We start from the raw sequence: 25590 nt of genomic DNA, 5'->3' as shown, positions 1-25590 counted from the left end.
GGTCTACTGACTTCCATAAACGACTGTACACTTTCGACGAGCCGTCATACTCTACACCACACATGCACAAGCATGGTCTGTACATTGATAATATCTTCAATACAGTGACACGAGGTATTACAATCCAAATGAATCACTATTCACCAGCAATAAACAAAAAACTTGGTATATCCATAACAACGCTTCTTACAATTACCGTACTTTCCACTTGCTGCAGCACAAGCTGGTCCCTTAGATTAACTGCAGTTTCAATAAGGCAAGAATGATTCTCATGGGAGAGTTGACTTTATACATTACATTTTAATTGTCAATATAATTTTATCTAAACAGATATTTAACGTTGCCTAAGCAATGTGCCCCCATGCTGGCATGCACTAGGCAGTGGCCAGCAGGGTCAATCGCACTCCCCGGACCAGGTCCGGGGGCAATCCGTCACAAAAAATGCTGCCAAGACAAAGTGTAGAAGAATCGCAGATACTACACTTCGATCTTAGCCAAAAGGCCGAGAAGCGATACTACACTCTGATCTTAGCCGAAAGGCCGAGAAACATCCCTTAAAATACACATCAAAATTAATATTGCACATTGTAAAACTCCATTAACCAAACACATGTAGTTCAACAGATAAAAAAAAGTCAATACAATTCATACAAATATTAACATGAGTAATGAATAACAATAATAGTAATAAAAGGTTTCACAACAAGCCTTAACCACACACTTACATAAACTCACGCATCGACATGACAAAATACATTTTCAATACATCATCATTATTATCATTTAACACTGCCTAATTGTTAATTATATTGAATTTTTTCTCACACAGCTAAATTTATTAAACATTCACAACAAGCACTACATTGTATGATAAAATAAAATAATTAATTCCTATTATTCTGCACACAAAATTGCTAAGTTCCTACATGTTCTCGCATTCCAAGTTCGTCCCTTGGGCATCCTTGTAGTTCCTGTTCGGCCGCCCCTGGCAGCACCTACTGGATCAGCTTTCTCTTCCTCTTCATTTGTTGAATGTACACACGACTTTTCTGTATTGTCTCTGCACTTGGGCACATTACATTACAACAATCAATTTTTCACTATCATCCATTCTTACAAGTTGGTAACAATGTTTATTACATTTAAAACAAACTTAAAGTTTATTACATTTTGTGGTGGGCCGATCCCGGTGGTACTGCAATACCGGGCCAACCCGCGGCGGAGGTGGGGCAAGCCCCTAGCACTCCGCCCTGTTCCAAAAATCAGTTTAATATTCTGGTCCTGCGATGCAGGACGTATCAGATATTAAGCTGATAAGAACAGATTTTTTAGGTTGCCTAAGCAATGTTCGCTGCTGGCATGCACTAGGCAGTGGCCAGCAGGAGACAATACAACTCCCCCGAACTGGTCGGGGGTGCAAACCTGCAAATCCGTCACAAAAAATGTTTGCTAAGGCAAAGTGTAGCAGAATCTCTCTCCCATATGACTGTGGGTGCCACCCCGGTCCCAACCTCCACCACTGAAGCCAAGCCACCGACGTACTCGGGGGGCCAGTGATTGTGAAGGCGGGACCAGGCCCTCCCACAACCATATGGTCGACAAATTCTGTGCATTCTGTTCCCCCAGCATAACAGTTGTCACACCATTAAGCTGATAAGAACAGATACTACACTTTGATCTTAGCCAAAAGGCCGAGAAGCGATAACAATCCTAATGAACCAGGAGCTATATGGGCTCCCTATTACTAAATCAAATGCTATAACAAGGTCTACTGACTTCCATAAACGACTGTACACTTTCGACGAGCCGTCATACTCTACACCACACATGCACAAGCATGGTCTGTACATTGATAATATCTTCAATACAGTGACACGAGGTATTACAATCCAAATGAATCACTATTCACCAGCAATAAACAAAAAACTTGGTATATCCATAACAACGCTCTTACAATTACCGTACTTTCCACTTGCTGCAGCACAAGCTGGTCCCTTAGATTAACTGCAGTTTCAATAAGGCAAGAATGATTCTCATGGGAGAGTTGACTTTATACATTACATTTTAATTGTCAATATAATTTTATCTAAACAGATATTTAACGTTGCCTAAGCAATGTGCCCCCATGCTGGCATGCACTAGGCAGTGGCCAGCAGGGTCAATCGCACTCCCCGGACCAGGTCCGGGGGCAATCCGTCACAAAAAATGCTGCCAAGACAAAGTGTAGAAGAATCGCAGATACTACACTTCGATCTTAGCCAAAAGGCCGAGAAGCGATACTACACTCTGATCTTAGCCGAAAGGCCGAGAAACATCCCTTAAAATACACATCAAAATTAATATTGCACATTGTAAAACTCCATTAACCAAACACATGTAGTTCAACAGATAAAAAAAAGTCAATACAATTCATACAAATATTAACATGAGTAATGAATAACAATAATAGTAATAAAAGGTTTCACAACAAGCCTTAACCACACACTTACATAAACTCACGCATCGACATGACAAAATACATTTTCAATACATCATCATTATTATCATTTAACACTGCCTAATTGTTAATTATATTGAATTTTTTCTCACACAGCTAAATTTATTAAACATTCACAACAAGCACTACATTGTATGATAAAATAAAATAATTAATTCCTATTATTCTGCACACAAAATTGCTAAGTTCCTACATGTTCTCGCATTCCAAGTTCGTCCCTTGGGCATCCTTGTAGTTCCTGTTCGGCCGCCCCTGGCAGCACCTACTGGATCAGCTTTCTCTTCCTCTTCATTTGTTGAATGTACACACGACTTTTCTGTATTGTCTCTGCACTTGGGCACATTACATTACAACAATCAATTTTTCACTATCATCCATTCTTACAAGTTGGTAACAATGTTTATTACATTTAAAACAAACTTAAAGTTTATTACATTTTGTGGTGGGCCGATCCCGGTGGTACTGCAATACCGGGCCAACCCGCGGCGGAGGTGGGGCAAGCCCCTAGCACTCCGCCCTGTTCCAAAAATCAGTTTAATATTCTGGTCCTGCGATGCAGGACGTATCAGATATTAAGCTGATAAGAACAGATACTACACTTTGATCTTAGCCAAAAGGCCGAGAAGCGATAACAATCCTAATGAACCAGGAGCTATATGGGCTCCCTATTACTAAATCAAATGCTATAACAAGGTCTACTGACTTCCATAAACGACTGTACACTTTCGACGAGCCGTCATACTCTACACCACACATGCACAAGCATGGTCTGTACATTGATAATATCTTCAATACAGTGACACGAGGTATTACAATCCAAATGAATCACTATTCACCAGCAATAAACAAAAAACTTGGTATATCCATAACAACGCTCTTACAATTACCGTACTTTCCACTTGCTGCAGCACAAGCTGGTCCCTTAGATTAACTGCAGTTTCAATAAGGCAAGAATGATTCTCATGGGAGAGTTGACTTTATACATTACATTTTAATTGTCAATATAATTTTATCTAAACAGATATTTAACGTTGCCTAAGCAATGTGCCCCCATGCTGGCATGCACTAGGCAGTGGCCAGCAGGGTCAATCGCACTCCCCGGACCAGGTCCGGGGGCAATCCGTCACAAAAAATGCTGCCAAGACAAAGTGTAGAAGAATCGCAGATACTACACTTCGATCTTAGCCAAAAGGCCGAGAAGCGATACTACACTCTGATCTTAGCCGAAAGGCCGAGAAACATCCCTTAAAATACACATCAAAATTAATATTGCACATTGTAAAACTCCATTAACCAAACACATGTAGTTCAACAGATAAAAAAAAGTCAATACAATTCATACAAATATTAACATGAGTAATGAATAACAATAATAGTAATAAAAGGTTTCACAACAAGCCTTAACCACACACTTACATAAACTCACGCATCGACATGACAAAATACATTTTCAATACATCATCATTATTATCATTTAACACTGCCTAATTGTTAATTATATTGAATTTTTTCTCACACAGCTAAATTTATTAAACATTCACAACAAGCACTACATTGTATGATAAAATAAAATAATTAATTCCTATTATTCTGCACACAAAATTGCTAAGTTCCTACATGTTCTCGCATTCCAAGTTCGTCCCTTGGGCATCCTTGTAGTTCCTGTTCGGCCGCCCCTGGCAGCACCTACTGGATCAGCTTTCTCTTCCTCTTCATTTGTTGAATGTACACACGACTTTTCTGTATTGTCTCTGCACTTGGGCACATTACATTACAACAATCAATTTTTCACTATCATCCATTCTTACAAGTTGGTAACAATGTTTATTACATTTAAAACAAACTTAAAGTTTATTACATTTTGTGGTGGGCCGATCCCGGTGGTACTGCAATACCGGGCCAACCCGCGGCGGAGGTGGGGCAAGCCCCTAGCACTCCGCCCTGTTCCAAAAATCAGTTTAATATTCTGGTCCTGCGATGCAGGACGTATCAGATATTAAGCTGATAAGAACAGATACTACACTTTGATCTTAGCCAAAAGGCCGAGAAGCGATAACAATCCTAATGAACCAGGAGCTATATGGGCTCCCTATTACTAAATCAAATGCTATAACAAGGTCTACTGACTTCCATAAACGACTGTACACTTTCGACGAGCCGTCATACTCTACACCACACATGCACAAGCATGGTCTGTACATTGATAATATCTTCAATACAGTGACACGAGGTATTACAATCCAAATGAATCACTATTCACCAGCAATAAACAAAAAACTTGGTATATCCATAACAACGCTCTTACAATTACCGTACTTTCCACTTGCTGCAGCACAAGCTGGTCCCTTAGATTAACTGCAGTTTCAATAAGGCAAGAATGATTCTCATGGGAGAGTTGACTTTATACATTACATTTTAATTGTCAATATAATTTTATCTAAACAGATATTTAACGTTGCCTAAGCAATGTGCCCCCATGCTGGCATGCACTAGGCAGTGGCCAGCAGGGTCAATCGCACTCCCCGGACCAGGTCCGGGGGCAATCCGTCACAAAAAATGCTGCCAAGACAAAGTGTAGAAGAATCGCAGATACTACACTTCGATCTTAGCCAAAAGGCCGAGAAGCGATACTACACTCTGATCTTAGCCGAAAGGCCGAGAAACATCCCTTAAAATACACATCAAAATTAATATTGCACATTGTAAAACTCCATTAACCAAACACATGTAGTTCAACAGATAAAAAAAAGTCAATACAATTCATACAAATATTAACATGAGTAATGAATAACAATAATAGTAATAAAAGGTTTCACAACAAGCCTTAACCACACACTTACATAAACTCACGCATCGACATGACAAAATACATTTTCAATACATCATCATTATTATCATTTAACACTGCCTAATTGTTAATTATATTGAATTTTTTCTCACACAGCTAAATTTATTAAACATTCACAACAAGCACTACATTGTATGATAAAATAAAATAATTAATTCCTATTATTCTGCACACAAAATTGCTAAGTTCCTACATGTTCTCGCATTCCAAGTTCGTCCCTTGGGCATCCTTGTAGTTCCTGTTCGGCCGCCCCTGGCAGCACCTACTGGATCAGCTTTCTCTTCCTCTTCATTTGTTGAATGTACACACGACTTTTCTGTATTGTCTCTGCACTTGGGCACATTACATTACAACAATCAATTTTTCACTATCATCCATTCTTACAAGTTGGTAACAATGTTTATTACATTTAAAACAAACTTAAAGTTTATTACATTTTGTGGTGGGCCGATCCCGGTGGTACTGCAATACCGGGCCAACCCGCGGCGGAGGTGGGGCAAGCCCCTAGCACTCCGCCCTGTTCCAAAAATCAGTTTAATATTCTGGTCCTGCGATGCAGGACGTATCAGATATTAAGCTGATAAGAACAGATACTACACTTTGATCTTAGCCAAAAGGCCGAGAAGCGATAACAATCCTAATGAACCAGGAGCTATATGGGCTCCCTATTACTAAATCAAATGCTATAACAAGGTCTACTGACTTCCATAAACGACTGTACACTTTCGACGAGCCGTCATACTCTACACCACACATGCACAAGCATGGTCTGTACATTGATAATATCTTCAATACAGTGACACGAGGTATTACAATCCAAATGAATCACTATTCACCAGCAATAAACAAAAAACTTGGTATATCCATAACAACGCTCTTACAATTACCGTACTTTCCACTTGCTGCAGCACAAGCTGGTCCCTTAGATTAACTGCAGTTTCAATAAGGCAAGAATGATTCTCATGGGAGAGTTGACTTTATACATTACATTTTAATTGTCAATATAATTTTATCTAAACAGATATTTAACGTTGCCTAAGCAATGTGCCCCCATGCTGGCATGCACTAGGCAGTGGCCAGCAGGGTCAATCGCACTCCCCGGACCAGGTCCGGGGGCAATCCGTCACAAAAAATGCTGCCAAGACAAAGTGTAGAAGAATCGCAGATACTACACTTCGATCTTAGCCAAAAGGCCGAGAAGCGATACTACACTCTGATCTTAGCCGAAAGGCCGAGAAACATCCCTTAAAATACACATCAAAATTAATATTGCACATTGTAAAACTCCATTAACCAAACACATGTAGTTCAACAGATAAAAAAAAGTCAATACAATTCATACAAATATTAACATGAGTAATGAATAACAATAATAGTAATAAAAGGTTTCACAACAAGCCTTAACCACACACTTACATAAACTCACGCATCGACATGACAAAATACATTTTCAATACATCATCATTATTATCATTTAACACTGCCTAATTGTTAATTATATTGAATTTTTTCTCACACAGCTAAATTTATTAAACATTCACAACAAGCACTACATTGTATGATAAAATAAAATAATTAATTCCTATTATTCTGCACACAAAATTGCTAAGTTCCTACATGTTCTCGCATTCCAAGTTCGTCCCTTGGGCATCCTTGTAGTTCCTGTTCGGCCGCCCCTGGCAGCACCTACTGGATCAGCTTTCTCTTCCTCTTCATTTGTTGAATGTACACACGACTTTTCTGTATTGTCTCTGCACTTGGGCACATTACATTACAACAATCAATTTTTCACTATCATCCATTCTTACAAGTTGGTAACAATGTTTATTACATTTAAAACAAACTTAAAGTTTATTACATTTTGTGGTGGGCCGATCCCGGTGGTACTGCAATACCGGGCCAACCCGCGGCGGAGGTGGGGCAAGCCCCTAGCACTCCGCCCTGTTCCAAAAATCAGTTTAATATTCTGGTCCTGCGATGCAGGACGTATCAGATATTAAGCTGATAAGAACAGATTTGAAAGCTATTTATTAGCAATATCTCAAAACCCTTTACAATATTAAAAACACATATTAGGAAATGGAAAAAGGGGCACCTAGCGCCCGGAAAACCAAAGATTATGGGAGAATTAAAGTGAAACTAATCCCACCGTGCCCCTGGGGCCGGTTCCCTCCCTCAAAGGCGGGAGGTAAGAAGTTACGTTAAAAGGGGAACTAGTCCCCGCAAGTCACTAACTAGACTAAAAGAAAGAAGTTACGTTAAAACAGAACTAGTCTGTTGCAAGAAAAGAAAACAAAAACCCTCTTAAGATATAAAATATTCACGAACAAGGAGCCTAGCTCCCCGCGGTCCTTAAATAATTAAACACACATATGCACTTTTACCACAACTAAATTTACTCCGGGGAGTAGCCCCTCCTGAAGTTACTTAAGATATTTTAGTTTAATGGGCAGGCTGCCTGCCCCAAAGAAACCCAGCTATGGCTGCCCCCCACCCTCTACATCACAGTGCCTCCATACTGCTCTCCTAACAAGCTATTAGGGCATGCACACTTGGCCGGCCTCAGAGAGACCAACCAAACATGGACACCAGAAGGTATTGAAGTCCCTACAAGCCACGACGCGGTGCCGCCCCAGCCAGGGTACGGCCCTATACGCCGTGGCCCCCCCGCCCCCACCGCATCACTCCGAGGAATGACACGATGAGGGCGGGAGCCTAATGGTTAACCTGACTGTAATTAGGTTCTGAATGCTGGCCTACAGTTTGTGCACAATCCCTGTTGTGTGCAAGACCAGGCCTGGGCAGGGGTGTATTTCCCACTCCTCTTTAAGATTTATGATAGTTAGGGGAGTGAATTTAAACATTAATGTAGAAGTGCCAGTTGTTGTGGCCATGCATTATTACAAAGAACAAGCACCAGATAAATTGAAAGTAAAAAGGGTGGCAGCCTTAGGGGCACTAAAGGCCTGCTCATGACAGACCCTTACCACCCAGTCACCTCAGGTCAGTCCCGCACACACACTTGGGGGCCTTCCTACCACAGATGCTAGATGTTAAATTGGCATAGTAGCCAATGCAAGGATAAATCTTGTAAACAAGCATTCAGTTATTGCTGTTGAGAAGTAGAAGTTAAGGTTGAGAACAGACTTTGGCACTGGCCTTCAACTTTGCAAATCTAAGCATGCCTTAAATACTTCATGTTACACTTGGGAAAGGAAATGAATGAAGATACACAGCAGAGAAATAAAAATTATACAGAGGGTCTAACCCTCACAAACTTAAATAATGATCAAACCTGTAAGAGAAAAGAGAAACATACATAGCACTGAAAAAGAAAATTAATGAAAAATAAAAAAATAAAAAAATTAAATTTTTGCTAGAAGAGCTCGCACGAAGCGTTATACAAGGTGTCTAACACCTGCAAACTTAAGATATTTCAAGTAATGATGTTATATGTGGAGTGAAGCTCTGGGCTGAAAACTTTTAAATATTAGACATTGTGCAGAGTATTGATGGAAAACAAGGTGTCTAACACCTGCAAACCTTAAGTAACATCATTGTAGAATACATAAGTTTTAATAAACTACACAAGGTGTCTAACACCCACAAACTTAAAATATCTCAGATGGAGGGGGCAAGCTGTTCAGAAGTAACAAATAATAACAATTTAAAAGAAATGATTGTTTTAGACTATTTAGATAGTATTGTTTACCAGGGAAAATTAGATTGCAGTTTCTTGAAAGGGGTTGTTTTAGGTTGAATGTTGTTTTTATTATTGGGGAGAGGAGAAAGTCATTAGTTTTGAAAGTGATGCTACGATGGGTGGTTTAGGTGAATTTTACTGTATTGTGTGTTAGGTAGGATGTTCAAATGTAATTAGTTGTGTGGTAGTGTTTACTATTTGTTACAAGTGTTTGGGATATTATTTGGCATTTGATTTAGTAAGTCAGAGGTTAAAAGTGTGCTATTTTACTAGTGGTTTTTGTATATGGGATTAGAAGAAGTTTGAAATTATTGAACTGAGGGGTGATTTATTTAGGTGTCTGGTGATGCTGTTGTTTTATATTTGTGTTTTATGGCAGTGTTAAGCAGGTGCACTAGGTCAGGGGGGAATTATTGTAATTAAATGCATATGGCTCTATTTTAATTGTGATTTAGGTGTTGAGTTGTGGTGAGGTGGCTGCTAATGATGCATGACTATTTTAGAAGCAGAGGCAGATTGAAGTGTGTTGAGAGGGGGAGATTCAGGTTAATTGTTATTATTGGGGATGGGAGAAAATAAATCATTAAACTGGGGAGTGATGTTACGACGGGTGGGTTTAGGTGAGTTTAACAATATTGAGAGTAAGGCGGGTCATACATGTGTAATTAGTTTTGTGGTGATGTTTACTAAGAGTTACAAGTGCTTGGGTTATTGTGTGGCATTTTAATTAATAAGTTAGAGGTTGAAAGTGTGCTATTTTGACTAGTGGTTTGTATATATGGTATTAGAAGAAGTTTGTTATTATTAAACCGAGGAGTGATTTATTTTAGGTGTCTGTTGTTGCTGTTATATTAATTGTACGTTATTGTGCTGGAGACAAAAATGTTAGGAAAGTTTACAATGTCAGGGGGAATTATAGTTAGTGACCGCATGTGGCTCTATGGGGAGTGCATTATATTAGGTGACTGGTGTTTTATTTCTTTTTTATGGCAGTGGCTGCATATGTGCTATTAAGTTTACAAATTCATAGGGAAATTATTGTTATTAAACGTGTGTGGCTCTATTTTAATTGTGAGTTAGGTGTGGTGTTGTGCTGGGGTGGCTATTAATGGTGCATGACTATTGTGGAAGCAGGAACAGTGGCAAATTTAACTGTGGTGTAAAATAGGTAGATATTATTATTGCGTGGTGGAGATTGCAAGTGTGAACAATGATGGCATTCAGGCATGATTGATACTTCCTGGTAGGGTGGGGGGCAAAAGCGTCCTCGTCAACTAAATCTAGGGGTCCAACCACAACATTATCGGTCCAACACTTAGACGTCCGCACACAAACACACATTGGCACACGACAGGGCCCGGACAGGCACCCTGCTCCCACGCTGATCCCGCGGCGGAGTGCTGGGGCACTCGGGCCTCTGCTTCAGTTTTCTGCAGAGGGGCTCACAAGTCCCCCCCTTCCACCGGTGATCCAACGGTGGGAGGCTGGTGCCTCCATGGCCATCTACTTCTGTGTTCAGCGGGGAGGGCACCTGCGTCCCTCCCCTTCCACCGGTGGTCCAACGGTGGAGCGCTGGTGCGCTCCGGCAGCACTTCTGTTTTCGTCGGGGGGGCTCTCAGGTCCCCCCCTTCCACCGGTGGTCCAACGGTGGGGGGCTGGTGCCCCCAGCGGTGCGGCGCCGAGTGGCCGATTGTTGGGGCACGAACCACGGTGTTGCGGGCACCGCGGCTCCAGCGCCCGGGGCCCACATCATGGTTGTGGTCCTGGTCTGCCCCTTGGTCGACGACCACCTTGTCCTCTCCCACGGCCACGACCCCGGACTGCGGGGGCCTGGTCTGGGACTGGTTGCGGGTTGGCAGGCGGCGCCTCCACCTGGTACTGACGGTGGCCCGTGACGTGCTCGGTGTAGATGTCACGGGACCACCTGATGACGTCAGACACCATGAGGTGCCGCATCTTCCGTGCGTACCTCCAGCGGACACGTAACTGCTGGAGGACGTAGTCGTTGCACGGGTCCCAGGATCCGAGGGACCCGACAACGAGGGCCTCGTTGAAAACTGTGTAGCCCTGCGCAGTCAGTGTGTCTGCCAACCCCTGGTATTTCGTCGTCTTTGTGGTCCGCACGAGATCCAAAGCCTGGCTCCGGTTCTCGAACGGGACCGCGACATCCACTATGGAGATCTTCTTCCTGGGCTCGTCCACGACCACCAGGTCAGGACGGAGCAAGGACCCGGTGTGGGGCACGGCACGGTTCACCCGCACCTCCACGCCCGGGTCCCTCGGGATGGCAGCGGCCAGCCTGTGCAGCACCGAGTTGTGGCGGTGCTGCCAGGCGGCGGAGTGGCGGCCGCAGTGGTTGAGGACGTGCGGCAGCGTCTCGTTGGGGTGAAGACACCGCCGGCACATCTTGTTCCTCGCTGGTCCTCGCAGAGCTCCATTCAGGGGCACCACGTTGAGACGTGCCCTGTGAATGAAGCGCCATTCTGCGAAGCGAGTAAACTTGCCATCCCGGAGGAAGTGGGAGCTGGCGGGGTTCCGGGAGACCGGTTCCATGGCCTTCCCCTGATCTGGAAGGGCCACGAGTCTCCTTCTGTACTCCTGGCGCCGGGCCGTGGCCAGACGCCGGTAGACTTGGGAGCGTGCCCCGGGACCGACCAGGATGCGGCCCGCGGCACTTTCAGGTGCGGGGATTTCCATCTGGACCTCCTGGAGCTCCTCACTCCAGCGCCATTTCGTTCCTGTGCTCTTCTTGAGGCGCCTTCCTGCACTTCGTGTGAAGGTCCAGTGGTTCCCCAGGGCGCCACCATCACGGTTGAACTCGCCCTCGGTCTCCCCGTTGAGGAACCCCACCATGTCATCTTTCGAAATTTCCTGCTTGCCCAGCTTCCGCTTTGTTGTCTGGAACAAGCTGGCCCACGCCAAGTCTTTTACGTCAGGGTCCTTGCACGTCAGGAGCCTGTAGCCATGCGTGACCGTGGCCAAGTCACACATGTCTGCGAGTGGGAGGAGACCAGCTCCCCCCTCATGCGTTGGGGCGTGGACGATGAGCGGAGTGGCACGCAAGGGGAGGTGCATCCACTCCTTGCAGTACTTCTTCATCTTCTTGTCGAACCGCGTCACCACAGCTTTCCTGACGCGGCCTCCCCTCAAGATGAATTGCAGCCTCGACTGGAGGAATGTCGAGACTGCGTTGATCTTCTGCCAGGGGGCGAGGAGACTGGCGTGGATCTTGTCGAGATCTGCCCCCATGGCTTCCACTTCTTGCTCGGGCGACTGGGCATTCCGGTAACCTGTCGGAACACCCAGGTGACGATACGTGTCGCCCTCAGCGAGTGCGGCGATCGGGACCCCGGCAACCTGCATCACGGTGGGTTGCACCCCAGGTTGCGCTCCAGGCTGGCGCATCACCCGGCGACCGGTCCTGCAGTCTATGTGAAGTGATGCGCATTTTCTGGGCTTGAAGCGCAAGCCGGCCCAGTTACCGGCCTCGTTGACCCCATCCAGCAGGGTCTGCAGGCTCTCGGGGTCCCGCCCGATGAGGACGATGTCATCTGCGTAGGCGAGGATGGCGTGGTGGTGCTCGAGGACAGAGTAGCCCAACTCTTCCTCCCTTCTGGCGGCCGTCCTCAGCACTGCCTCCATGCTGAGGTTGAAGAGAATGGGGCTGAGGGGACAGCCCTGACGGACGCCAGCACGGATCGGGATCTCCTCCGTGAAGCCATCCTCGGAACGGACCCGTGTCGTCCCGCCGTGGTACAGGTCCGCGATGAGGGCACGCAGCGTCTCGGGTACCCTCATCTCTGTGAGCGAGTGCTGGATGTACGCGTGCGGGATGGACCCGAACGCGTTGGCGAGATCCAGCCAGGCGATGGCGACCTCGCGTTTCTTCGCCCTGCAGTCATCCAGGATGGACTGCAGGACAAAGTTGTGCTCCAAGCAGCCCTCGTACTCCATGAAGCCCTTCTGCTGCTTGGAGATGCGCCCCGTCCGGGCAGCCCACGCGCCCAGGCGGGCAGCGACCACCGACAGGAACAGCTTGGAAATGGTGGTGCTGAGCGCAATCGGACGCCAGTTGTCTGGGACGTCCTTGTCGCCATCCTTGTAGATGAGGACCGTGTTGGACCTCTTCCACGATCCGGGGACACGATTGTGGGCGTGCACTGCGGTGTAGAGGGCCGCAAGCACGTGGCAACCTGGGTCAGCCCTCTTCAACAAATTGTACCTGATGCCATCCTGCCCAGGTGCCGTGTTCTTGGTGCGGGCGAGCTTCTTCGCGACCTCCCTGGTGGTGAATGGTCTGGCCAGCTCGTCCACTTCCTCCTCTGTCGGATCATCGTGTGCCAGTGCGCAACCTGCAGGCGTGGGACCCACTTCGTAGCCATGGTCTGAGAATGTCTCTGTGAAGTGGTCCTGCAGGCGGGCTCCCGCAATCCGGCAATAGGGAGACTCTGTTTCCAGGATCTCCTGCATCGCCTTCTTGGGGTTGGCCCTGTACAATTTCTGGATCTTGGCGGCGGCCTCCCCGTCAAATGCAAATGCCGGCCGCCGCCTGCGCTGGCGGGCGGGGTTGCCGGGCCCTCTCCGGCCACCCCTCGCTCCTTCGCCACCCCCTGGAGCACGTGCCGCGCCCCCCTCTTCTTCTCGTACCTTGAGGGCGACGACAAACTCCGTGTACTCGTCGCAGACGTGCTCCAGGGATTCCCAGTCTTCCTCGGCTGCCGAGATCCGAGCCATCCACTCCAGCTGGACTTGGCTGGGCCGGACCTCGGGTTCGCCGTCTTCTCCTTCGTCTTCCGAGGCGGACTGGTGGTCTGCCGCCTCTGCTGGGCGTCCTCGGACCTGGTGGCGGTTCTCCCTGGGCTGCTGGCCGTGACGCGCCCGGGGGACCTCCTCTCGTACCTCCCGGGCATTCTGGGTGGGCAGCCCCACGCCAGGACCAGACAGCTCCCGCGCGGCCGGGGGAGGCCGCACCCTCCCCCCGACCACGCCCACAGTTGGCTCCACCGGCGCCGGCACCTCCGCCTGCACCGCCGCGTCGGCAGCCTCCTGCTCTGGGGCGACGTCATCCTCCGTCTGCGTCCCCATCTCACATCTTCCTGGCAGCTCCTCATCATGGTCTGGATCAGTTTGGGTTCCTCCCTCCGAGTGCAGGAGTGGGAACCTGATGAGGTGGGCTGGCACCACGTGCAACTCCGGTGCAGTCCGCTGCTCAGGTGTGCTTCCCCCAGGAGACATACTGGGGGCATCTCCGGTCTGCCAGTCCCTGGGTGGCAGACCCTCTCCTCTCTCCTCCTCTACTCCGATGCACTCCTGCTCCGGCGCCGGCGCTGGGACATCCTCCCGTTCGGTATAGGAGGGACGGCACGCCGGGCCTGGTGATGGCCTCGGGTGCAGCGGCAGCATTCTGGACAGAAGCTGGGCCGCCTCCTCCTCGTTGGTGGTCACCTGCGGGAGCGCAGGTGCCGGAGTCCCTTTGGGTGCCGGTGATCCAGGGAGGGGTGTCGTGCGGAGCGACAGTGACAGCTTCTTCCTGCGGCACAGAAACAAAGCCTCCCTCCCCGTTGCATCGTCGCGCGCCGGCGTGACGGGTCCAGGTGATGTCCGTCTCTTCTTCCTGGGGGGCAAAACAACACATGTCTCCTGGCCTTCCTCTCGTGCAGGCGGAGAGAGACGGTGGGAGGGACCAGGCACCGGAGACGGCAGCCGCGGCGGCAACGGCCGGGGCTGCGGATCATCAGCGTCTTCATCTGAGGAGCGCCGTGCCTCCCGCCGGGCCACACGAGCAGGTGGAGTCCGTGCTGGCGCGCCCAGGCCTGCCTCTCGCGCCTGGCGTGCCGCGAGTCTCCGCACCTCAGCTCTGTGGACGTTGGCAACGTGGTTCTGAGCCACCCTCAGCGGATATCCAGCGCCCGAAAATGCGGAAGCACAGAACCTGCAGCGGAACTCCACCGCAGTCACCTCTGGGTGGTGTCGCTTCATGTGCTTCCACATGTCCGACCATGCTGAATACCGCCCCCGGATCCTCAGCCCGAAGCCATGCGTCCCACAGAGGATGCACGTCAACTCGGCCGGTAGTGGCACCGGCACGCGCAGGCACCCCGGCTCACCCGGGTCACGCACCAAGGACACCATCTCCCGAACGGCAACCCTCTCATCCTCCTCCTCATCATCAGACGCGAGATCCGAGTCCGTACCATCCGCCTCCGGCAGCGCCGGCTCGATGCCCCGGCCCGGGTGCACCGTCTCAAAATGCAGCCTTGCTGCCCTCAGGGACCGGATCTCTTCGTGCGGCCTACAAATCTCACAGCGAAACCATAGCCCCGCAGAGTCATGCGCCCGGCGCACATGCGCCGCCAGATCAGCCAGTCGTCCGAAGACAGACCCGAACTGCTGAAGCCGCACACACGCAGGGCACTGGATCTCCTCTGGGGCCGGCAACGCCACGAAGCTGGGACGCACGGGCATCCTGAAAAACACTTACACTAACAAAAAGAGAACAACACAGCCGCACAGCAGCAAACAACTAGATCTGTAAAAGAACAATATATACAAACTCTTATAACAAGATAACACTAAGGGTATGTATAGAGTACCCTGAAAAATAAGGAAACAATAGACTCTGAAAATATAACAATTAACCACCTAACAATATATAGAACTCTACTAAAGTATAAACTCTGAAAGGTAAATAAAACTCTACTTAAAACTAATCAGGTACAGGCCACTAAAAAGAAAATATCACAAGTCACAATCGGTGGGGCTGCTACTTGGTAAACCAAGAAGCAACAGTCAAATCCGGGGGTGCAGCGGCAAGCCGAGTGCCGGGCTAAGAGTCAGGCACTCTTCTCCTGGGCAGCTGTAAACAGACAAGCGACGACCGCTTCTGGAGCAGTTCGCTGTCCTGAGAAGAACTACACAGGCGGCTCAAGACACTACAAGGTCACTGGTTGTGCCCTAGGTTTCTGGAACACTAGGGGGGTGTACAAATGTGTCAAGGGCTGGGCCTTACAACACAAGTACACTAGAGTGCTGGAAGGAGCAAAACACAACAACAGAACACTTACAAAAGTCGCAACACAAATACTAGCACAACACAGACAAGAGACAGTTACTCACTTACCGATCAGCACTACAAAGGAAACAAAATATACAAACAAATAAGACAGGTACAGGTGCTTGAAACTAATTAATTAAATAAATATGGTTGAGGTGATGCTATAAGAATGTAAATGGAATTAAGTTAAAAGATTCAACAGCAAGATTTGAGATGTATTGGTTAATTACTATGGATAAAAATGAAAAGGTAAATATATTAAATCTGCAAGAAAATTAAGGAATATTCAATTAATTAAATAAATATTATAATAATAATAGATAGATATATTCAATAAGTATTACTTTAATTACCAATTAATAGTTACTCTGAAAACAATATGGCGTATTTAATCAGCAAGGTAAATATAGAAATAAATAGTACTTTAATTTATTTTAGCTAATTCGAAAGAAAGCAATATGGCGGATTCAAGCACAAAAACAAGTCACTGAACAATTACAATAAACACAAGACAAACACAACACTCAACCCCTGGTGTGCATATCCATGGACACGAACAGGAAGTCACATGCGAAGCATCTGTGAAGAAGAAGGAAGTTGAAAAATGGCGACCGACCTCGCTAAATAACTCAACCACGAGGTCGCGAAAAACTGAATTTAAAGTTAAGCAGACAAAATACACTGAAACTATTAATGGGAAAAATTAAATCTCTGAATATGGAATTATTTACTGCCCCTAGTTATGAATTCAAATCAGAATTAAACACGATTACACTAGATATGCCTGGGCACAAGGCAATATAATTATCGCGAGCAAAGTGAATTTAAGCCAAAATAAATACAGAAATTACTTTAAATGTTGAACAATTGAATTATTAATATGGGAAAATTGAGAGACAGGCAAAAACTTAACAGAAACTATAGGATGCACACAGATTATTCACAAGGGACTGTCGGCCATTGAACACACACAGTCAGGAGACAGGACAAAAACAATTACACAGGCTCAAGAAAAACAAGATACACTTGGGAAGGGGTTCCAAAGGCCTTTAGGGGCGACGATCTTCGACTGTAGTTACGCGACTCGCCTTGAAGGTATTAGTTAAATTGAGGAAAAATTAAATGTGGTATTTGCCCGAGCTAAAAAATTCAAACACAAGGGCGAGACTGTGGGTAGAAGTTAAATGTTAAACAGCAAGATCAAGTACAGGTATTAATTAAATGTGGTTATTTAAATATAGGAACTGCAGTAAAAAGATTGACTCTAATTTAATATATATATGAAAAGCAACTAAATATTATTCGGAAAAATGTATTACTGAAAAAGAATTTAAATAAACAAAATTATTTTGGGTGAACAGTAAAAGCTACGAGTCACGAATGCAAGTTACAGTCGGGAACCTGAAATGGGGCTTACATAACAAAACACTGAGTTGCAGGAATTACTAGGTGATAGTTTGGCACTTGGAAAATTAAAGGCGAGATAGGTAGTTACTTTACTTTAACAGGTACAAAAAGCTATGCAGATATTAACAAATTAAATGTAACAGTTAAACTTTAAATGTTTGCAATAAAAGATGGCCGCGATTAACGAATTTAATTCAAATAAACAAACAACAAATGGCCAGACAAATAGAAATTCAAATAATTAATGCAAGATGGCCGAAAGCTTGCAGAAAGAAAACAAGTAAATAAACAAGATGGCCACAAGAACTTACTTAAAAACAAAACACAAGTGCCAGACTACCACCTACCTTATCTCCATGTAGTTCCCCATGTCCTCCCTAGGCGCAGCAGCAGTCGATCCATCCTCGGAACTGCTGGAAGTATGGTCGTTTCGTGCCGGAGTGAATACAGCACGAACACCTCTGCGACGATCTTTTCTTGAGCACAGTTATTTAACTAATCACTTCTCGGGGCTAGATCATTAAGCTGATAAGAACAGATACTACACTTTGATCTTAGCCAAAAGGCCGAGAAGCGATAACAATCCTAATGAACCAGGAGCTATATGGGCTCCCTATTACTAAATCAAATGCTATAACAAGGTCTACTGACTTCCATAAACGACTGTACACTTTCGACGAGCCGTCATACTCTACACCACACATGCACAAGCATGGTCTGTACATTGATAATATCTTCAATACAGTGACACGAGGTATTACAATCCAAATGAATCACTATTCACCAGCAATAAACAAAAAACTTGGTATATCCATAACAACGCTCTTACAATTACCGTACTTTCCACTTGCTGCAGCACAAGCTGGTCCCTTAGATTAACTGCAGTTTCAATAAGGCAAGAATGATTCTCATGGGAGAGTTGACTTTATACATTACATTTTAATTGTCAATATAATTTTATCTAAACAGATATTTAACGTTGCCTAAGCAATGTGCCCCCATGCTGGCATGCACTAGGCAGTGGCCAGCAGGGTCAATCGCACTCCCCGGACCAGGTCCGGGGGCAATCCGTCACAAAAAATGCTGCCAAGACAAAGTGTAGAAGAATCGCAGATACTACACTTCGATCTTAGCCAAAAGGCCGAGAAGCGATACTACACTCTGATCTTAGCCGAAAGGCCGAGAAACATCCCTTAAAATACACATCAAAATTAATATTGCACATTGTAAAACTCCATTAACCAAACACATGTAGTTCAACAGATAAAAAAAAGTCAATACAATTCATACAAATATTAACATGAGTAATGAATAACAATAATAGTAATAAAAGGTTTCACAACAAGCCTTAACCACACACTTACATAAACTCACGCATCGACATGACAAAATACATTTTCAATACATCATCATTATTATCATTTAACACTGCCTAATTGTTAATTATATTGAATTTTTTCTCACACAGCTAAATTTATTAAACATTCACAACAAGCACTACATTGTATGATAAAATAAAATAATTAATTCCTATTATTCTGCACACAAAATTGCTAAGTTCCTACATGTTCTCGCATTCCAAGTTCGTCCCTTGGGCATCCTTGTAGTTCCTGTTCGGCCGCCCCTGGCAGCACCTACTGGATCAGCTTTCTCTTCCTCTTCATTTGTTGAATGTACACACGACTTTTCTGTATTGTCTCTGCACTTGGGCACATTACATTACAACAATCAATTTTTCACTATCATCCATTCTTACAAGTTGGTAACAATGTTTATTACATTTAAAACAAACTTAAAGTTTATTACATTTTGTGGTGGGCCGATCCCGGTGGTACTGCAATACCGGGCCAACCCGCGGCGGAGGTGGGGCAAGCCCCTAGCACTCCGCCCTGTTCCAAAAATCAGTTTAATATTCTGGTCCTGCGATGCAGGACGTATCAGATATTAAGCTGATAAGAACAGATTTTTTAGGTTGCCTAAGCAATGTTCGCTGCTGGCATGCACTAGGCAGTGGCCAGCAGGAGACAATACAACTCCCCCGAACTGGTCGGGGGTGCAAACCTGCAAATCCGTCACAAAAAATGTTTGCTAAGGCAAAGTGTAGCAGAATCTCTCTCCCATATGACTGTGGGTGCCACCCCCGGTCCCAACCTCCACCACTGAAGCCAAGCCACCGACGTACTCGGGGGGCCAGTGATTGTGAAGGCGGGACCAGGCCCTCCCACAACCATATGGTCGACAAATTCTGTGCATTCTGTTCCCCCAGCATAACAGTTGTCACACCATTAAGCTGATAAGAACAGATACTACACTTTGATCTTAGCCAAAAGGCCGAGAAGCGATAACAATCCTAATGAACCAGGAGCTATATGGGCTCCCTATTACTAAATCAAATGCTATAACAAGGTCTACTGACTTCCATAAACGACTGTACACTTTCGACGAGCCGTCATACTCTACACCACACATGCACAAGCATGGTCTGTACATTGATAATATCTTCAATACAGTGACACGAGGTATTACAATCCAAATGAATCACTATTCACCAGCAATAAACAAAAAACTTGGTATATCCATAACAACGCTCTTACAATTACCGTACTTTCCACTTGCTGCAGCACAAGCTGGTCCCTTAGATTAACTGCAGTTTCAATAAGGCAAGAATGATTCTCATGGGAGAGTTGACTTTATACATTACATTTTAATTGTCAATATAATTTTATCTAAACAGATATTTAACGTTGCCTAAGCAATGTGCCCCCATGCTGGCATGCACTAGGCAGTGGCCAGCAGGGTCAATCGCACTCCCCGGACCAGGTCCGGGGGCAATCCGTCACAAAAAATGCTGCCAAGACAAAGTGTAGAAGAATCGCAGATACTACACTTCGATCTTAGCCAAAAGGCCGAGAAGCGATACTACACTCTGATCTTAGCCGAAAGGCCGAGAAACATCCCTTAAAATACACATCAAAATTAATATTGCACATTGTAAAACTCCATTAACCAAACACATGTAGTTCAACAGATAAAAAAAAGTCAATACAATTCATACAAATATTAACATGAGTAATGAATAACAATAATAGTAATAAAAGGTTTCACAACAAGCCTTAACCACACACTTACATAAACTCACGCATCGACATGACAAAATACATTTTCAATACATCATCATTATTATCATTTAACACTGCCTAATTGTTAATTATATTGAATTTTTTCTCACACAGCTAAATTTATTAAACATTCACAACAAGCACTACATTGTATGATAAAATAAAATAATTAATTCCTATTATTCTGCACACAAAATTGCTAAGTTCCTACATGTTCTCGCATTCCAAGTTCGTCCCTTGGGCATCCTTGTAGTTCCTGTTCGGCCGCCCCTGGCAGCACCTACTGGATCAGCTTTCTCTTCCTCTTCATTTGTTGAATGTACACACGACTTTTCTGTATTGTCTCTGCACTTGGGCACATTACATTACAACAATCAATTTTTCACTATCATCCATTCTTACAAGTTGGTAACAATGTTTATTACATTTAAAACAAACTTAAAGTTTATTACATTTTGTGGTGGGCCGATCCCGGTGGTACTGCAATACCGGGCCAACCCGCGGCGGAGGTGGGGCAAGCCCCTAGCACTCCGCCCTGTTCCAAAAATCAGTTTAATATTCTGGTCCTGCGATGCAGGACGTATCAGATATTAAGCTGATAAGAACAGATACTACACTTTGATCTTAGCCAAAAGGCCGAGAAGCGATAACAATCCTAATGAACCAGGAGCTATATGGGCTCCCTATTACTAAATCAAATGCTATAACAAGGTCTACTGACTTCCATAAACGACTGTACACTTTCGACGAGCCGTCATACTCTACACCACACATGCACAAGCATGGTCTGTACATTGATAATATCTTCAATACAGTGACACGAGGTATTACAATCCAAATGAATCACTATTCACCAGCAATAAACAAAAAACTTGGTATATCCATAACAACGCTCTTACAATTACCGTACTTTCCACTTGCTGCAGCACAAGCTGGTCCCTTAGATTAACTGCAGTTTCAATAAGGCAAGAATGATTCTCATGGGAGAGTTGACTTTATACATTACATTTTAATTGTCAATATAATTTTATCTAAACAGATATTTAACGTTGCCTAAGCAATGTGCCCCCATGCTGGCATGCACTAGGCAGTGGCCAGCAGGGTCAATCGCACTCCCCGGACCAGGTCCGGGGGCAATCCGTCACAAAAAATGCTGCCAAGACAAAGTGTAGAAGAATCGCAGATACTACACTTCGATCTTAGCCAAAAGGCCGAGAAGCGATACTACACTCTGATCTTAGCCGAAAGGCCGAGAAACATCCCTTAAAATACACATCAAAATTAATATTGCACATTGTAAAACTCCATTAACCAAACACATGTAGTTCAACAGATAAAAAAAAGTCAATACAATTCATACAAATATTAACATGAGTAATGAATAACAATAATAGTAATAAAAGGTTTCACAACAAGCCTTAACCACACACTTACATAAACTCACGCATCGACATGACAAAATACATTTTCAATACATCATCATTATTATCATTTAACACTGCCTAATTGTTAATTATATTGAATTTTTTCTCACACAGCTAAATTTATTAAACATTCACAACAAGCACTACATTGTATGATAAAATAAAATAATTAATTCCTATTATTCTGCACACAAAATTGCTAAGTTCCTACATGTTCTCGCATTCCAAGTTCGTCCCTTGGGCATCCTTGTAGTTCCTGTTCGGCCGCCCCTGGCAGCACCTACTGGATCAGCTTTCTCTTCCTCTTCATTTGTTGAATGTACACACGACTTTTCTGTATTGTCTCTGCACTTGGGCACATTACATTACAACAATCAATTTTTCACTATCATCCATTCTTACAAGTTGGTAACAATGTTTATTACATTTAAAACAAACTTAAAGTTTATTACATTTTGTGGTGGGCCGATCCCGGTGGTACTGCAATACCGGGCCAACCCGCGGCGGAGGTGGGGCAAGCCCCTAGCACTCCGCCCTGTTCCAAAAATCAGTTTAATATTCTGGTCCTGCGATGCAGGACGTATCAGATATTAAGCTGATAAGAACAGATACTACACTTTGATCTTAGCCAAAAGGCCGAGAAGCGATAACAATCCTAATGAACCAGGAGCTATATGGGCTCCCTATTACTAAATCAAATGCTATAACAAGGTCTACTGACTTCCATAAACGACTGTACACTTTCGACGAGCCGTCATACTCTACACCACACATGCACAAGCATGGTCTGTACATTGATAATATCTTCAATACAGTGACACGAGGTATTACAATCCAAATGAATCACTATTCACCAGCAATAAACAAAAAACTTGGTATATCCATAACAACGCTCTTACAATTACCGTACTTTCCACTTGCTGCAGCACAAGCTGGTCCCTTAGATTAACTGCAGTTTCAATAAGGCAAGAATGATTCTCATGGGAGAGTTGACTTTATACATTACATTTTAATTGTCAATATAATTTTATCTAAACAGATATTTAACGTTGCCTAAGCAATGTGCCCCCATGCTGGCATGCACTAGGCAGTGGCCAGCAGGGTCAATCGCACTCCCCGGACCAGGTCCGGGGGCAATCCGTCACAAAAAATGCTGCCAAGACAAAGTGTAGAAGAATCGCAGATACTACACTTCGATCTTAGCCAAAAGGCCGAGAAGCGATACTACACTCTGATCTTAGCCGAAAGGCCGAGAAACATCCCTTAAAATACACATCAAAATTAATATTGCACATTGTAAAACTCCATTAACCAAACACATGTAGTTCAACAGATAAAAAAAAGTCAATACAATTCATACAAATATTAACATGAGTAATGAATAACAATAATAGTAATAAAAGGTTTCACAACAAGCCTTAACCACACACTTACATAAACTCACGCATCGACATGACAAAATACATTTTCAATACATCATCATTATTATCATTTAACACTGCCTAATTGTTAATTATATTGAATTTTTTCTCACACAGCTAAATTTATTAAACATTCACAACAAGCACTACATTGTATGATAAAATAAAATAATTAATTCCTATTATTCTGCACACAAAATTGCTAAGTTCCTACATGTTCTCGCATTCCAAGTTCGTCCCTTGGGCATCCTTGTAGTTCCTGTTCGGCCGCCCCTGGCAGCACCTACTGGATCAGCTTTCTCTTCCTCTTCATTTGTTGAATGTACACACGACTTTTCTGTATTGTCTCTGCACTTGGGCACATTACATTACAACAATCAATTTTTCACTATCATCCATTCTTACAAGTTGGTAACAATGTTTATTACATTTAAAACAAACTTAAAGTTTATTACATTTTGTGGTGGGCCGATCCCGGTGGTACTGCAATACCGGGCCAACCCGCGGCGGAGGTGGGGCAAGCCCCCTAGCACTCCGCCCTGTTCCAAAAATCAGTTTAATATTCTGGTCCTGCGATGCAGGACGTATCAGATATTAAGCTGATAAGAACAGATACTACACTTTGATCTTAGCCAAAAGGCCGAGAAGCGATAACAATCCTAATGAACCAGGAGCTATATGGGCTCCCTATTACTAAATCAAATGCTATAACAAGGTCTACTGACTTCCATAAACGACTGTACACTTTCGACGAGCCGTCATACTCTACACCACACATGCACAAGCATGGTCTGTACATTGATAATATCTTCAATACAGTGACACGAGGTATTACAATCCAAATGAATCACTATTCACCAGCAATAAACAAAAAACTTGGTATATCCATAACAACGCTCTTACAATTACCGTACTTTCCACTTGCTGCAGCACAAGCTGGTCCCTTAGATTAACTGCAGTTTCAATAAGGCAAGAATGATTCTCATGGGAGAGTTGACTTTATACATTACATTTTAATTGTCAATATAATTTTATCTAAACAGATATTTAACGTTGCCTAAGCAATGTGCCCCCATGCTGGCATGCACTAGGCAGTGGCCAGCAGGGTCAATCGCACTCCCCGGACCAGGTCCGGGGGCAATCCGTCACAAAAAATGCTGCCAAGACAAAGTGTAGAAGAATCGCAGGATACTACACTTCGATCTTAGCCAAAAGGCCGAGAAGCGATACTACACTCTGATCTTAGCCGAAAGGCCGAGAAACATCCTTAAAATACACATCAAAATTAATATTGCACATTGTAAAACTCCATTAACCAAACACATGTAGTTCAACAGATAAAAAAAAGTCAATACAATTCATACAAATATTAACATGAGTAATGAATAACAATAATAGTAATAAAAGGTTTCACAACAAGCCTTAACCACACACTTACATAAACTCACGCATCGACATGACAAAATACATTTTCAATACATCATCATTATTATCATTTAACACTGCCTAATTGTTAATTATATTGAATTTTTTCTCACACAGCTAAATTTATTAAACATTCACAACAAGCACTACATTGTATGATAAAATAAAATAATTAATTCCTATTATTCTGCACACAAAATTGCTAAGTTCCTACATGTTCTCGCATTCCAAGTTCGTCCCTTGGGCATCCTTGTAGTTCCTGTTCGGCCGCCCCTGGCAGCACCTACTGGATCAGCTTTCTCTTCCTCTTCATTTGTTGAATGTACACACGACTTTTCTGTATTGTCTCTGCACTTGGGCACATTACATTACAACAATCAATTTTTCACTATCATCCATTCTTACAAGTTGGTAACAATGTTTATTACATTTAAAACAAACTTAAAGTTTATTACATTTTGTGGTGGGCCGATCCCGGTGGTACTGCAATACCGGGCCAACCCGCGGCGGAGGTGGGGCAAGCCCCTAGCACTCCGCCCTGTTCCAAAAATCAGTTTAATATTCTGGTCCTGCGATGCAGGACGTATCAGATATTAAGCTGATAAGAACAGATACTACACTTTGATCTTAGCCAAAAGGCCGAGAAGCGATAACAATCCTAATGAACCAGGAGCTATATGGGCTCCCTATTA

At 44.3% G+C, this 25590-nt stretch overlaps 8 non-coding genes and 15 pseudogenes across 8 annotated transcripts; all 23 read right to left on the bottom strand.

Annotated features, from left to right (window-relative positions):
* Positions 1-349: 349 nt before the first annotated feature.
* Positions 350-514, bottom strand: LOC134545424 (U2 spliceosomal RNA; annotated as a pseudogene).
* Positions 515-1170: 656 nt separating this feature from the next.
* Positions 1171-1346, bottom strand: LOC134545411 (U2 spliceosomal RNA; annotated as a pseudogene).
* A 141-nt stretch (positions 1347-1487) lies between these two features.
* On the bottom strand, positions 1488-1703 carry LOC134545413 (U2 spliceosomal RNA; annotated as a pseudogene).
* A 410-nt stretch (positions 1704-2113) lies between these two features.
* LOC134545423 (U2 spliceosomal RNA) lies at positions 2114-2278 on the bottom strand (annotated as a pseudogene).
* A 656-nt stretch (positions 2279-2934) lies between these two features.
* Positions 2935-3127, bottom strand: LOC134545407 (U2 spliceosomal RNA). The gene has a single exon (XR_010078523.1). It is a non-coding gene; the product is annotated as a U2 spliceosomal RNA (small nuclear RNA).
* Positions 3128-3537: 410 nt separating this feature from the next.
* On the bottom strand, positions 3538-3702 carry LOC134545422 (U2 spliceosomal RNA; annotated as a pseudogene).
* A 656-nt stretch (positions 3703-4358) lies between these two features.
* Positions 4359-4551, bottom strand: LOC134545428 (U2 spliceosomal RNA). The gene has a single exon (XR_010078529.1). It is a non-coding gene; the product is annotated as a U2 spliceosomal RNA (small nuclear RNA).
* A 410-nt stretch (positions 4552-4961) lies between these two features.
* LOC134545421 (U2 spliceosomal RNA) lies at positions 4962-5126 on the bottom strand (annotated as a pseudogene).
* A 656-nt stretch (positions 5127-5782) lies between these two features.
* Positions 5783-5975, bottom strand: LOC134545427 (U2 spliceosomal RNA). Its single transcript, XR_010078528.1, has one exon. It is a non-coding gene; the product is annotated as a U2 spliceosomal RNA (small nuclear RNA).
* Positions 5976-6385: 410 nt separating this feature from the next.
* On the bottom strand, positions 6386-6550 carry LOC134545420 (U2 spliceosomal RNA; annotated as a pseudogene).
* Positions 6551-7206: 656 nt separating this feature from the next.
* LOC134545409 (U2 spliceosomal RNA) lies at positions 7207-7385 on the bottom strand (annotated as a pseudogene).
* Positions 7386-17896: 10511 nt separating this feature from the next.
* Positions 17897-18087, bottom strand: LOC134545414 (U2 spliceosomal RNA). The gene has a single exon (XR_010078525.1). It is a non-coding gene; the product is annotated as a U2 spliceosomal RNA (small nuclear RNA).
* Positions 18088-18497: 410 nt separating this feature from the next.
* Positions 18498-18662, bottom strand: LOC134545419 (U2 spliceosomal RNA; annotated as a pseudogene).
* Positions 18663-19318: 656 nt separating this feature from the next.
* Positions 19319-19494, bottom strand: LOC134545410 (U2 spliceosomal RNA; annotated as a pseudogene).
* Positions 19495-19635: 141 nt separating this feature from the next.
* On the bottom strand, positions 19636-19852 carry LOC134545412 (U2 spliceosomal RNA; annotated as a pseudogene).
* A 410-nt stretch (positions 19853-20262) lies between these two features.
* Positions 20263-20427, bottom strand: LOC134545418 (U2 spliceosomal RNA; annotated as a pseudogene).
* A 656-nt stretch (positions 20428-21083) lies between these two features.
* LOC134545426 (U2 spliceosomal RNA) lies at positions 21084-21276 on the bottom strand. The gene has a single exon (XR_010078527.1). It is a non-coding gene; the product is annotated as a U2 spliceosomal RNA (small nuclear RNA).
* Positions 21277-21686: 410 nt separating this feature from the next.
* LOC134545416 (U2 spliceosomal RNA) lies at positions 21687-21851 on the bottom strand (annotated as a pseudogene).
* Positions 21852-22507: 656 nt separating this feature from the next.
* On the bottom strand, positions 22508-22700 carry LOC134545417 (U2 spliceosomal RNA). The gene has a single exon (XR_010078526.1). It is a non-coding gene; the product is annotated as a U2 spliceosomal RNA (small nuclear RNA).
* Positions 22701-23110: 410 nt separating this feature from the next.
* LOC134545415 (U2 spliceosomal RNA) lies at positions 23111-23275 on the bottom strand (annotated as a pseudogene).
* A 656-nt stretch (positions 23276-23931) lies between these two features.
* Positions 23932-24125, bottom strand: LOC134545408 (U2 spliceosomal RNA). The gene has a single exon (XR_010078524.1). It is a non-coding gene; the product is annotated as a U2 spliceosomal RNA (small nuclear RNA).
* A 410-nt stretch (positions 24126-24535) lies between these two features.
* LOC134545425 (U2 spliceosomal RNA) lies at positions 24536-24701 on the bottom strand (annotated as a pseudogene).
* Positions 24702-25356: 655 nt separating this feature from the next.
* On the bottom strand, positions 25357-25549 carry LOC134545406 (U2 spliceosomal RNA). Its single transcript, XR_010078522.1, has one exon. It is a non-coding gene; the product is annotated as a U2 spliceosomal RNA (small nuclear RNA).
* Between the last annotated feature and the right edge of the window lie 41 nt (positions 25550-25590).

The sequence above is a fragment of the Bacillus rossius genome, unplaced genomic scaffold, assembly GCF_032445375.1.
Source record: "Bacillus rossius redtenbacheri isolate Brsri unplaced genomic scaffold, Brsri_v3 Brsri_v3_scf714, whole genome shotgun sequence".
In the NCBI taxonomy this organism is placed as follows: Eukaryota; Metazoa; Arthropoda; class Insecta; order Phasmatodea; family Bacillidae; genus Bacillus; species Bacillus rossius.
Note: the sequence above shows the minus strand (reverse complement) of the source record. Positions and strands in the feature narration are given on the sequence as shown.